At 46.9% G+C, this 12,285-nt stretch overlaps 1 protein-coding gene across 1 annotated transcript in view; it reads left to right on the top strand.

Annotated features, from left to right (window-relative positions):
• Positions 1–12,285, top strand: part of CACNA1D (calcium voltage-gated channel subunit alpha1 D) — a 339,914-nt gene that overhangs the window by 220,483 nt on the left and 107,146 nt on the right. The gene's annotated exons all lie outside the window — the stretch shown is intronic.

Genomic DNA, 12,285 nt, shown 5'->3' with positions numbered 1-12,285 from the left:
CCCTTTAAAATGGTTCAACTCCCCCATCTTAACTCTATTCTATATAACATATCTTCATGGATGTTGATGTCAATAAAAGCAGCCAAGGACATAAAAAGGAAAAGATTGCTTTGAGAAAAATCTCTTAATATTCCCAAACCTTGGCAAACAGGAAAATGAGAAGGTCCAAGATCCCTTTACATAAGGATTCCCTGTGGAGTTTGTTTCAGGAGTGCACTCCCAAAGAATAGCCATATTGTAGTTGGGTGATTAGAAATGTGCTTGTTGCACATTTTCCTTGACATCCTTGCTGTGTAAACAAGGGCTGTCCAGAAGCTCTTGTCCCTTTAGCATGCACGCAGTACTGTCCACTTCTTGGTGGCCGGTGCCTGACTTGTGTTGAGGAGCGCTGTCACCCGTTAACCCTCTTGCACTCCATGGGTGTTACCTGCAGGGGATCAGATCTTAGAGATGAGGTGCTGCAGTCCAAAGCCCACCTCGATTCTGGCCTATTTATTTCATGCAGAAAGAACACGTTTTGACTGCTCCTGGCTTTTTGCGGTTGAGGAAAAACTGGAACAGAGCCAATGATTTGGATGAACTTTGAACTAAACCAGTATCAATAATTAATTTTTTGTGTGTGAAACATCGCACAGTGTTGTTGATTTTTAAAAAATAAAGCACCCAGTTTCCTCAAACACAAACTGAAATTACATGCTTTCCAAAAAATTAAACAAAATATTTTTTGAACCATTCTGTTTTATTTCCTCTGTGTTTCTGTGTAGGGGAAATAATGAAGGGCTAAAGAACACTAGCCTCCGCTGATAAAAATCAGTGACTTCTTCAACTTCCCCCTCTACTTTGCCTTTTTGCGGGGAGTTTGTTTTAGTTTTTAATGAATTTCTGGGTCCCTTTTTTTCTTAAATAGAAATCCAAGTCCTAGTGATTCCATTGGCCTCGCTCACTGAAGGTTTTCATGCTTGTTTGTGTTTGTTTTCTCTGCGCTGTGTGTATAAATTTCAAAGCATTTAGCTTGTCTAAATCTTATTTGTGTGGGCTTGGTTAAAACAAATAGGATTACAACCCAAGGAAAAAACAACTCCATCTCTAGATCAACATGATTTCCAGTGGCCATGTATTTCATGGGGCATTTGAGAAATAACAAATTCCAGAGCGGACTGTGCGTCGTCCCTCTGTGCTGGTAGCCGTCACGTGTGACCTGTGCTGCCATTCCAGGGCGGTAGTTTGCTTCAGGCCAAGTGTTCACCTTCTGGGAGTGTTGACTAAGCCAGGGCTCCCAGAGCTCGGGCGGCAGGCCTGTAAATCCCGGGCGGTGTTAGAGTTCTGCAGAGCGAGCAGTGTGTGCCCGACTCCTGGCTGGGAGTTATGTAGGGGATCCCGGGAGGGTGACTAGCTGGTTCTGGGGCGTGAAGGACAGCATGTGGGGAGACGAGCACCTTTCTGAAAGCCCAAGTTGGGGCTCTGGAAGAAAATCAAGATATGAGGGTAAATGATGCTTTTCATCTTGCCCGCTCCCTCGCTGGTCCAACCAGTAAGTGTCCAGCCTACGCATCTCCTGAGCCAGGAGGCCAAGGGACCATGCATCCTGTGAAGAGAGCCCTGAGTCGAAGCCTGCTTCAGAGCCCTTTGTCCCGTTTACCCGGCGTGTGACGTGGGATCACCTTATGGAGCCTCACTTTGGGCCTTTGTGAAATGGGAATGAAATTCCTGGTCCTGCCGGCACCGCCTGGAGACCATGGGGCCTGTGGGCAGTGACTGTAAAGCCACTCCGGGGCTCCAGATCCACATCCCGATACCGAGGGCGTTGGCACCGTTGCTGCCAGAGAAGAGGCCGTGGCCTGCTGGGCTCCCCCACGGGAAACCAGGTCTGCCCCAAGCCATGCCAGCGCAGACCCTCTGGAGCTGCTGGAGTTGGCTGGCATCCAGGGCCAGTGCAGTCATGGGTGAGGGGCTGCGGGGGCCCAGGCTTGTCCTTAGTGTTGCTACATCTGAAGGTCTTTGCTTGTGTGAGCACCACAGGGGCTCTGCAGGCAGCACCCCTCATGGCCATTTCTAATAATCACTCTCAGCCTTTCTGCTTCTTGGCTGCCAGGGTACTAGGCCACTGCCCAGGGGAAGGAGCAGAAAATGAGGAAGCAGTGGGGTGTCCTGCAGCCCTCTGAGCCATTCAGGAGGCTGGGGAGATGCGAGTTACAGCTACGATCAAATACAGCGCAGGGCACGTGCTGTCCTGAGGGGGACAAGGCGATGAGGTATGGGGCCTGGGGAAGACAGACAGCAGGGTCTTCACCATATCCTGTGGACTGGCTTTTCCTCCAAGGGGTTAGTCCTTCTATCAGAGGTCCCTGTTTGTACCCCTCAAGGAAGCTGCTGCTTCCAAGTCTTCCTGGTCCATTTTTGGTAGACTTGGATTCTTAGGAAATTTTCCTTTCTATTGTGCTGAAAGCAGTCTTCTGCAGTGTCCACCCTCTCCCTGCGGGCACACGGCAGGTCTGCTTCCAGAGCCTTCCAGAGGTTGAGGACCAGGGGTATGGCTCCTCTGTGGCATCTCTTCTCCATCTGGCCTCCTGTCTGCCTTTCTTGCCTGCACGCTTAGGCAAGGGAGTGTTCACCTGGCAGGTGGTGCCTCACCTGGCCCCACAGGAAGGTCTGTAGTAGTTGAGAAGATAGTGGTGGATGTGCCAGACCCAGGAGACCATGTGGAAAGGGTGGAGGTCACAGTGACCAGACCGTGAAGTGGAGGATGACTGAAAGAGCAGCAATGTCAGGCTTCATAGGTGCTTTTCCAGGTTGTGTAAGAAAGTTGGGGACTGTATCAGGATCCTGTTATTCTTTTACTTGCATTCCTATTGATGTTAAATATAGTCCATCACCCAAGGCTTACTCCTTGCCTACTGACCTCCTCACCAGAATGTCTCCTTATATGAGCTCATCTTAACCTGTCACTCCTGTAAAACAAAGCTGATGGCCACTCTCTTCTGTCAGACCTTCTGTTGGTTCCCTGTTGCCTACAGGGAAGCACAGCTCTCAGTTTGAGATTTAAGACCCTTCTTGGACTGACTGTGTGTGTGCGTGCAAAGCCACTTCAGTCGTGTCCGACTCTGTGACCCTTTGGACTGTAGCCGACCCAGGCTCCTCTGTCCATAGGGATTCTCTAGGCAAGAATATAGGCCCTTTCCTGGCCTGACTATAAGCTGACTTCTATCCTAATCCCTTCATGTACTTACTCTCTTCCTCTTATGGCCCATGTTGAGGTCCTTAGGAGGGTGGATTCAGGAGCTGGATGGGCTTGTCTAACCAGCCTCCCCGTCCTCAGTCTCTGTATGATGAGAATGATACCAGCCTTCCCTCACTGTCCACACACTCTGGTGAGGATGAGGTGTAAGGAACTGCGTGGGGCTCTGTTAAGGACACCTCTGAGGAGGCTGGCAGGTGGAGGGTATGCCCTCAGATCCACGGCTGGTATTCAGCGTGGAGAGGGCTTTCGAGGAGGGGAGAGCTCTTTGACTGGGGTAACCACGGAAGACTGGGTCTTGGCGAGGGAGCTGGAATTCAGAATGGGCAAAGGCTGCTCAGGTGGATGGAGCTCTGTGGACAAATGCTCACAGGGTTGGGGGAGCAGACAGGAGTGTAGCCACAGTACAAGGTGTGCATCTATGAGAAGTGGAGATAAAGCTGGAATAGCAGGTGGGGGAGGGCTGAAAATCCCTGAGTGCTGGACCTGGGTGTTTGACCTTGATACCTGAGGGCAGCAGTGAGGGGCCCTGAGGCCTTCTGAGCAGGATGGCTCCAGGATGGGGTCCAGGTGTGCACTGATGGTGACCTGCCAGGAGGGAGACAGGCCCCAAGGAAATGCTCTGGCTGCAGCCCCGCCAGCTGCCGCAGTGGGTGGGAAAGGTGTGCACACACGGGCCAGCGTGAGACCCTTGTCAGTTGTCAGGTCCAGCTGGCAGGGAGATTCCTCCCTGGGAGATTGCTCCTTATGGGACATGCTTTTCTTGGGCTTCTGGACAATCCCAGGAACCGTGGGCTTTCTGTCCTGGTGCATTTTGGCCTCTTAAGGAGTAGGGCTCGTTTTGCTGTGTGTTATGTCTTTTTCTACCTCATCTCCTGCATGCCTGCTTGAGGCAGGGGCTGCATGGAGGAGAGAGAGATGTAGAAAGAAAGAAATGGACAGTATTGTCCACTCCTGCAATAAACCTGTGAAAGTGAAGGTTGCTTAGTCGTATCTGACTTTGTGACCCCATGGACTACTGTAGCCCGCCAGGCTCCTCTGTCCATGGAATTCTCCAGGCAAGAGTACTTGAGTGGGCATTGTTTCCTTCTCCAGGGGATCTTCCCAACCCAGGGATCGAACAGAGGTCTCCCGCACTGCAGGTGGATTCTTAACCTTCTGAGCCACCAGGGAGTAAGCCTGTAGTCTATCTGGTAAGCGGAAATGAATGTAAAACAACATAAATTTGCAATTGATTAGGATGATTATCTGGAGAAGGAAATGGCAACCCACTCTAGTATTCTTGCCTGGAAAATCCCGTGGATGGAGGAACCTGGTAGGTACAGTCCACGGGGTCGCAAAGAGTCGGACACGACTGAGCAACTTCACTTTCACTTTCAGAATGATTATGTTTTCCAGATACTTGAACAAATTTTTCTTGGAAGTGATTTCAAACATACAAAAAAGTTGCAAGAAGAACAGCTTAGTAAACAATCCAGATATCTTTTACTCAAAATCACTTATTATTAATATTTTGTCTGCTTTTTAATTTATCTACAAGGGGTGTGGACTGGTTTTTTAATATTAAAAAAATTCTTTCCTGTTTTTAGTTATTCAGGGGCTCAGATTATCCCAGATTTGGCCAGTGGCTTTTCATATCCCATCACGTTTTGTTTTTGTTTTCATTTTTTTTTTAGCACTTTCTTATCTTCTTATTCCTATATCTGCCCTGCCTCATCCCTGGAATCAGCCATTTCTCAAAAGTCTACTGATCTTTTTAATGGGAAATAGTATTAGAGACCAAGATCGGGATGCCAGGTGTGCTCATAGCTACCAGCAGTGGGAATGTCTTTGTTTCTAGGTCTTTCCGACAGAGCTAGGAGGTAGATACATTTACATACATATAGTCACATGTGTACATCTTTAGAAATCACGAGTTTACATCAGCATCCTAGTTGCAGTCCATCCCCAAAGGGTTATTTCCTTCTCCCATCTTTCTGTGTCCCTCCTTCCACAGGGAGAACCCTGGCTCCCAAGTGCATTGACACATTAACTCATTTGTGAAATCCTCAATTCAGTTCAGTCACTCAGTCATGTCCAACTCTTTGCCACCCCATGGACTGCAGCACACCAGGCTTCCCTGTCTATCACCAACTCCTGGAGCTTACTCAAACTCATATCCATCAAGTCAGTGATGCCATCCAGCCATCTCATCCTCTGTTGTCCCCTTCTCCTCCAGCCTTTGATCTTTCCCAGCATCAGGGTCTTTCCCAAGGAGTCAGTTCTTCGCATCAGGTGGCCAAAGTATTGGAGCTTCAGCATCAGTCCTTCCAATGAATATTCAGGACTGATTTTCTTTAGGATGGACTGATTTGATCTCCTTGCTGTCCAAGGGACTCGCAAGAGTCTTCTCCAGCACCACAGTTCAAAAGCATCAATTCTTTGGCGCTCAGCTTTCTTTATACTCCAACTCTCACATTCATACATGACCACTGGAAAAACCATAGCTGTGACTATGGACCTTTGCTGGTGAAGTGATGTCTCTGCTTTTTAATATGCTTTCTAGGTTGGTCATAGTTTTTCTTTCACAGAGCAAGCATCTTCTAATTTCATGGCTGCAGTCACCATCTTCAGTGATTTTGGAGCCCAAGAACATAAAGTCTGTTACTGTTTTCATTGTTTCCCCGTCTATTTCCCGTGAAGTGATGGGACCGGATGCCAAATCCTATAATATATCTAAAGTCATTTCGGCAAGGTTTCATCCATATCACTGCAAAAAAACAAGCTTGCTAAAAAGAGTTCAGCATTTGTCTGTGGTTCCACCCTCATCCCAGCCCTGCCCAGATGATAAGAGCATATAGCAAATGTTCATAAACTACTTGAACTAGTTGTGTCTCTCTCCTTCAGGGTGATTATGACACTCATTTGAAGAACAATCAGATTCATTTATTTCACTTCTACTTTAAGGGTGTTTTCTCTCTGTCTTATCTTTGTTGATTTAATTAAGAATTTAATGTGGAAAAATGTCTGTTTAGTTCTTTGCCCCATTTTTTGATTGGGTCATTTATTTTTCTGGAGTTGAGCTGCAGGAGTTGCTTGTATATTTTTGAGATTAATCCTTTGTCTGTTTCTTCATTTGCTATTATTTTCTCCCAATCTGAGGGCTGTCTTTTCACCTTACTTATAGTTTCCTTTGTAGTGCAAAAGCTTTTAAGTTTCATTAGGTCCCATTTGTTTAGTTTTGCTTTTATTTCCAATATTCTGGGAGGTGGGTCATAGAGGATCTTGCTGTGATTTATGTCGGAGAGTGTTTTGCCTATGTTCTCCTCTAGGAGTTTTATAGTTTCTGGTCTTACATTTAGATCTTTAATCCATTTTGAGTTTATTTTTGTGTATGGTGTTAGAAAGTGTTCTAGTTTCATTCTTTTACAAGTGGTTGACCAGTTTTCCCAGCACCACTTGTTAAAGAGGTTGTCTTTTTTCCATTGTATATCCTTGCCTCCTTTGTCAAAGATAAGGTGTCCATAGGTTCGTGGATTTATCTCTGGGCTTTCTATTCTGTTCCATTGATCTATATTTCTGTCTTTGTGCCAGTACCATACTGTCTTGATGACTGTGGCTTTGTAGTAGAGTCTGAAGTCAGGCAGGTTGATTCCTCCAGTTCCATTCTTCTTTCTCAAGATTACTTTGGCTATTTGAGGTTTTTTGTATTTCCATACAAATTGTGAAATTCTTTGGTCTAGTTCTGTGAAAAATACCGTTGGTAGCTTGATAGGGATTGCATTGAATCTATAGACTGCTTTGGGTAGAATAGCCATTTTGACAATATTGATTCTTCCAATCCATGAACACGGTATGTTTCTCCATCTGTTTGTGTCCTCTTTGATTTCTTTCATCAGTGTTTTATAGTTTTCTATGTATAGGTCCTTTGTTTCTTTAGGTAGATATACTCCTAAGTATTTTATTCTTTTTGTTGCAATGGTGAATGGTATTGTTTCCTTAATTTCTCTGTCTGTTTTTTCATTGTTAGTATATAGGAATGCAAGGGATTTCTGTGTGTTAATTTTATATCCTGCAACTTTACTATATTCATTGATTAGCTCTAGTAATTTTCTGGTAGAGTCTTTAGGGTTTTCTATGTAGAGGATCATGTCATCTGCAAACAGTGAGAGTTTGGCTTCTTCTTTTCCTATCTGGATTCCTTTTACTTCTTTTTCTGCTCTGATTGCTGTGGCTAGAACTTCCAACACTATGTTGAATAGTAGTGGCGAGAGTGGGCACCCTTGTCTTGTTCCTGATTTCAGGGGAAATGCCTTCAATTTTTCACCGTTGAGGGTGATGCTTGCTGTGGGTTTGTCATATATAGCTTTTACAGATGGCTAACAAACACATGAAAAGATGCTCAACATCACTCATTATTAGAGAAATGCAAATCAAAACCACAATGAGGTACCATTACACGCCAGTCAGGATGGCTGCTATCCAAAAGTCTACAAGCAATAAATGCTGGAGAGGGTGTGGAGAAAAGGGAACCCTCTTACACTGTTGGTGGGAATGCAAACTAGTACAGCCGCTATGGAAAAGAGTGTGGAGATTTCTTAAAAAACTGGACATAGAACTGCCATATGACCCAGCAATCCCACTTCTGGGCATACACACTGAGGAAACCAGATCTGAAAGAGACACGTGCACCCCAATGTTCATCGCAGCACTGTTTATAATAGCCAGGACATGGAAGCAACCTAGATGCCCATCAGCAGATGAATGGATAAGGAAGCTGTGGTACATATACACCATGGAATATTACTCAGCCGTTAAAAAGAATTCATTTGAACCAGTCCTAATGAGATGGATGAAGCTGGAGCCCATTATACAGAGTGACATAAGCCAGAAAGATAAAGAACATTACAGCATACTAACACATATATATGGAATTTAGAAAGGTGATAACGATAACCCTATATGCAAAACAGAAAAAGAGACACAGAAATACAGAACAGACTTTTGAACTCTGTGGGAGAATGTGAGGGTGGGATATTTCAAAAGAACAGCATGTATACTATCTATGGTGAAACAGATCACTAGCCCAGGTGGGATGCATGAGACAAGTGCTCGGGCCTGGTGCACTGGGAAGACCCAGAGGAATCGGGTGGAGAGGGAGGTGGGAGGGGGGATCGGGATTGGGAATACATGTAAATCCATGGCTGATTCATATCAATGTATGACAAAACCCACTGGAAAAAAAAAATAATAATAATAATAAAAATAAAAAAAAAAAAGAATTTAATGTGTAAAATATTAGCATGATTCTAAAAGTTAGATTATAGAAAAAGGTACACTTAGTGTCCCTCCTGCTTGGGGCCCTCCATCCCTTTGTGCTTTAACCTTCAGATAAGGTTTCCTTATTTCCTCTTCTTTTGCATCCAAAGGGTAGCACAATATATGTGCTTTTTTCTCCAAGCACTTTTAAAATCTCCGTTTGGCTTCCCTGGTAGCTCAGCTGGTAAAGAATCTGCCTGCAATATAGGAGACCCCGCTCTGTTTCCTGGGTCGGGAATGTCCCCTGGAGAAGGGATAGGCTACCCACTCCAGTGTCCTTGGACTTTCCTGATGGCTCAGATGGTAAAGAGTCTGCCTGCAATGCGGGAGACCTGGGTTTGATCCCTGGGTTGGGAAGATCCCCTTGAGAAGGGAAGGGCTGCCCACTCCAGTTTTCTGGCCTGGAGAATTCCGTGGACTGTGTAGTTCATGGGGTTGCAAGAGTTGGACACGACTGAGCGACTTTGACTTTATCTGGAACAGGTAAGCTTCTCTCACATGTGAGGTGTCAGATTTCTAGTCACTTGCGAAAGTCTGGTGGTTTCTACCAGTAGACTTGTTAAATTAACTTTTATAACAGTGAGTGTTATTTAATCCCTTAGTACTAGGCTTCTAGAATGACAGATTCTTACATGAAATGGAAAACTGTTTTCATTGTCCACTGAAGTTGATAACGTTTCAGTGGACTCAGGTGAGATTTTCCGGAATGCAGGCTTTGCTGTGAACGCGTTGTTTTCCACTGAGCAGGGAGCGGCACAGGGTTGATGGGGTTCTTGCTGGCTCTTTGAGGTCACTCCATGCCCTGGGATCCCACATGTCCTTTTGTGCCTCCCTCAGTTCCGCTGGTGTCATGCAGCTTAGAGCCCATTCAGAGCCGTTTGCAATTTTTCTCCTTTCAGTACTTGAGAAACCTCCTCTAGTTGCCTTTTATTATTCCCAGATTCGACAACTAAATGTTATACTTTTGAACTTCATGTTTGTACAGTGCTTTGTGATGTTCACTATAGCGTCTTGTTGAATGTCTGACTTCATCCCTGTGAGACAGGAGCAAAGGTAGCATGTCTGTTTTGCAGGTGAAGAAACTGAAGCTCAGAAAAGGGGCAGAGTGGGGAATAGAGTCCAGGTCTTCAGACACAGACCCCAGTGTGGTCTGAGAGGAGCGATGGGGCCCCTGAGTTTGTCACAAAGAGCCCATTCCCTGCACCTTCTCCTCCACCCCATCTCAGAGCCGACAGGAGATTTATGCCTTGTCAGTCTCAGTTCTGTCCAAATCAGGAAAGGTTACATGCCTGCTAAGTATTAGGCCATTCAGAACTGTCTAAAATCAATTCAGAGAGTTTATATTAACAATTCTGTTACATGAACAGTTATAATAGTCTTTAGTATTTACAATAAATGGGCCACAAGCCAGAACTTGGCAGTGTTTTTTAGTCTCAGAAAGTCTAGTCACAAAAGGATTTTACCTAGGTGTATTTTGCTGTGCCCCAACTACCAGAAGGTGCAGTAGTGAGGCAGCTTGTTAGACGGTCTTTTGTATTTCTGATGTAAAAATGAAACGTATTACTAAAGCCAGATCCCCTGTGAAGCTTAAGAGTGACTCTTCTGCTGTCTTAGTAATTTTTTTTTTTAAGAACTCAGATGAGATATGTAGCCAGAATCAGAACACCCTGTTTGTACAATATCATGTGAATTGAGTACTCTTGAGTTCAGAGTCAAACACACAGAAAGGTTTATGCTGGGATATTTCTGCTGGGAAAGATTGGAGGCAAAAGGAGAAGAGGGCAGCAGAGGATGAGATGGCCAGATAGCATCACCAACTCAATGGGCATGAATTTGGGCAAACTGCGGGAGATAGTAGAGGACAGGGGAGACGGGCGTGCTGTGGTCCATGGGGTCACAAAGATTCGGACATGATGTAGTGACTGAACAACAACTAGTTTGGTAAACAATAGACTTGAAGGCCCACAGGCTTGGTCTTTACAATGTATTTAAGAGAACAGATTATGTGATGCATTTCCATGTTGACACGTGACACTCTAGGCCCTCCACTTGTTCAAGGAGAAGATTCTGGTTCAGGTGTGACATTTTCAGAGTTCAGATTCAGTTTGTGAACCTGCCCAGGAATGAGTTATTCAGGTCTGGTATCTCCGGAAGCCAAGGCTCAGAAACCCCATATTGTTCTCAGGAAATGGTTCTGTGAGCAACAAGGTGCTGCCTTCAGAGGCCTTTCATTTTGAGAGGGAAAGTGTTCTCTCCAGGAGGCCCTAGGCCTTGATTGGCTTCAGCTCGCCCTGAGAACCCCCTGAATCGGCTCCCCCGAGAGCCAGGCTCAGGATGCCCACAATCTTGCCCCCTTCTCATTTCTCAGCAGGTGAAGGGGGGACAGACCAGCTCTAGCAGAAAGGACAGATCCTGGGGCATCTGAAAACTTTAGGGGCAGTGAAGATGTCCTTTCTAGTGGGGGGGGGGGGCAGAGGCCGGCACCCTGGGGAGGGATCTGGTGTCTTACCCGAAGCATCAGTGTCACTAGGTGTTCACGTGTCTCTTCAGCCCACCCACAGCCCAGAGCTGAGTGCGGGCAGGGGGAGAGGGAGCAGAGTTGACTTTAAGCAGGGCACCTGCCCTTCTTCGGTTGGGTCGGGTTAACGCGGTCCCGGCCTGGGAGATGCGCCGGCTTCGTACTGGAAGGAGGGCAGATGTGGCGTCCGTCAGGGGAGATGCGCCGGCTTCGTACTGGCAGGAAGGCAGACGTGGCGTCCGTCGGCATCAGTGGTCTGCGTTCAGGAGCTGCACTGCCTGCTTTCTTAGCAGCTTTGTAATTGTACCTCCTAAATCCATAACACGCATACCTTGGCTCCTGTGACAGTTCACGGTTGGAAATGCAGATGGTTCCTCATCTATGAGAACTGGGTAGTCATCAGCCTGACTTCCTGCCTTGCCTCAGCCAGTGTGGGATTCTGTAGATATGCAGAGATCCAGGCTTGCAGACAGGAAAAGTAGAGTAAACCATGAACAGTTGGGAACATTTCCTCATCTGCCAGAGCCTTTCCAGGGCAGGTGTTCCCATAAATGGGCAACAAATCATGCTCCCTTTTCCCCTCCTATGGGGAGGACTTTGAGGGGAAAGATCATGGCAAGAAGCGACAGTTAAGAAAGATAACAGCGCTTCCCAGGTGCTCCATTTCCTGTCTGGGAAGGGGGAGTGGGGCTGTCTGGGTGAGGGGAGGGCTCTCTGCTCTCTGCTTTGAGCCTGTCCACTACTCTGGCTGAATCTGCAGGGGGTGGGGGTGGGGTCTCAGGGCTCATGGTTTGGACAAAGGGGCCAGTACACATTAGGATGCTGAGTGTTACCTCCGAGGCTGGAAGAAGCCCTCTAGGACCACAGCTCGGCCCCCCTTGGGTCCTTTCTCTCTGAAGCATCATGCCCGCTATCTGAGGAGGCTCTGCGGGAAGGGGGACATCTCTGAGTCCAGGCCCCTGCTGGGGGATTAAGGGCCCGCTATGACAGCACATGGTGTTTGGGGCCCTGGCTCGTTGGGAGCACAGAGCTCCCGAGGGGCGCTGGTTTTCTGAGGGACGTGCATGTGCATTGGCGTGGTCTCTGCAGCTCTGACCCCTACAGTCTTGCTTGGGAAGGCACTGCCGTGTGTCCTGTCCACGTGTGTGGCCCCCGTGTGTGCTCGTGTGGCTGTATTTGATGCTGTGTGTCCTGCCGCAAGACTGCTGTGCGGCCGGGCAGACGGCTCTCAGGG

This window comes from Dama dama, chromosome 24 (assembly GCF_033118175.1).
Source record: "Dama dama isolate Ldn47 chromosome 24, ASM3311817v1, whole genome shotgun sequence".
Lineage (NCBI taxonomy): Eukaryota > Metazoa > Chordata > Mammalia > Artiodactyla > Cervidae > Dama > Dama dama.
Note: the sequence above shows the minus strand (reverse complement) of the source record. Positions and strands in the feature narration are given on the sequence as shown.